Consider the following 2,162-nt stretch of genomic DNA (forward strand, 5'->3'; position numbering starts at 1 on the left):
AGTGTTTCTCTGCTATTCATAAGGTTTTTCCTGGCCAATTCTTTGCGAAGTGGATGGCCTCCTCCTTCTTCCTAGTCTGTCTCAGTCTGCCAGCCGGGCTGACACCTGTGTAACAGGTGCACCCCACTGGGTTTGAAACACCAGCGGCACAGCTTCAAGACTCACAGCAACACATCACCACAGTAGGACAAACCGACAGACAAGTTTGTCTCCCTTAGCTGTTGGAAACTCCTCTAACCACCCTTAACTGGATCCTGGCAGCTAACTCCTCGATCTGTTCCAGTCCCCTTTGCCTTTTCTGTCCTTCCCTGCTTCCTGCCTCGCTGCTTGTTCTTAGGAATCTGAAAATGGAGGACATCATGCTGAATGAATTAAGTTAATCACAGAAGGACAAATATTGTATTAGTCAACTATTGTAAAAAGTGAAGCAAAGGTTTATACATGGAAGGAAACTTTCTTTGTTGATTACCAGGGAGGGGAGGAAAATTTGCTAGTTTAAAATATATACATATCTCAAAAAAAACCCACAAAAAATAAATTCACTGCCATCGAGTTGGCATAGTGACCCCTCCTTTGGGTTTCCGAGGCAGTATTTCTATAGAAGTAGATTGCTCAGTCTTCCTTCCGAGAAGAGGCTGGTGGGTTTGAACCGCCAGACTTCTGGTTAGCTGGTTAAATGCCTTAGACACCATAGCTCCTACCTATCTATCATCTATCTATATCTCTAAGATTATCAGTGGTTACCAGGAGTAGGTAGGAGGGAGGGCTACAGGGGAAGCTTTTGTTTGCAGGGCATTGAGTTTATGCTAATGATGATGGAATATATTGGAAAAGGATACCAACAATGGTGGTACAACATGAAAAATGTCATCAATGTCTTTTACCTGTAAATGTGGAAGTTCTTATGGTGGTGAATGTCTTGTTGCGTATGTTTTCACCACAATAAAAGTTAAAAAAAAAAAAAAAAAAAAAGGACTCTCTGAACTCTTTGAAGAGGGAATACCTTCCAACTCATTTTAATGAAGTCAACATCACTCTGCTAACCTAAGCTACCTAAAGACCATCTGAGAAAACTATAGACCAATACCCTCCACGGACATAGGCACAAAATTTCTTAACAAACATTAGCCAATCTAATCCAGCAGTATATAAAAAGGATAACAGATCTTGTCCAAATGAGGTTTGTCAATAAAAAGTCAATCCGTGTAATTCAGTATATCAACAAATGGAAAATAAATGGATGCAGAAAAAAATTAATGAAATGCAATACAATTTCATGATAAAAACTCAGCAAAGTAAGATTAGAAGGAAAAATTTTCAGCCTAGTAAATGGCACCTATGAAAATCCTATAGCTATCATACTTTATGGTGACCGAATGAGTGCTTTTCCTCCATATTAGGACCAAAGCTATCACGTCTACTTTAATGACTGTTATTCAACATTGTACTGGAAGTCCTAGTCACAACAAGGCCAAAAAAAAAAAGAAAAGTCATAGTTTGCAAAGGAAGAAGTAAAACTGTCCTTATTCACATATGACATGACAGTTATATAGAAAATCTGAAAGCATTTACCAACATAACAAAACAAAAAACCCCCAAAATCCAAAAAACTAAAATTAGTAACTGAATTTAGCAAACTTGTAGTCAATATATGAGAATTGATTGTATTTCTATGTACTAGCAACAAATACTTAGAAAACAATACTTAAAAATCAATACCATTAACAAACGGAGTATTAAACAAAATACTTTGCAAGTATTTCCCTACCACTCACTTTTCTCCCTTTTCTCCCTGCCCTTTCTTCTATCACTCTACATGGTCTAAAACATCATTAACAAACTAACATTTTTTATGGGTGGAAGGAAGGTTCAAACCCATAACATCTTCTTTTGAAACACCAAAGCATTGCTAATATCCTCATTTTACAAAGTAGGGAGCCAACAGGACAGGTAATAAAAGTGATAAAGGTATTAAGTACAGGACTTAAAGTTAATGAAATTAACAGAGGAACTGAAAAATGTTCCTTAAATATATTAGAAAAATGGTGGAAGGAAGGTATTTGGGTAGGGAATGTCAGCTAAATCTTTATTATAAATACCAAATTGAGGTTAACTATTAACAAACAGCTCAAAGAGTTTTTTTTAAAAAAAAAAAAAAAAAA

This window comes from Orycteropus afer, unplaced genomic scaffold, assembly GCF_000298275.1.
Source record: "Orycteropus afer afer isolate SDZICR_OR568_19922 unplaced genomic scaffold, OryAfe1.0 scaffold00196, whole genome shotgun sequence".
Lineage (NCBI taxonomy): Eukaryota > Metazoa > Chordata > Mammalia > Tubulidentata > Orycteropodidae > Orycteropus > Orycteropus afer.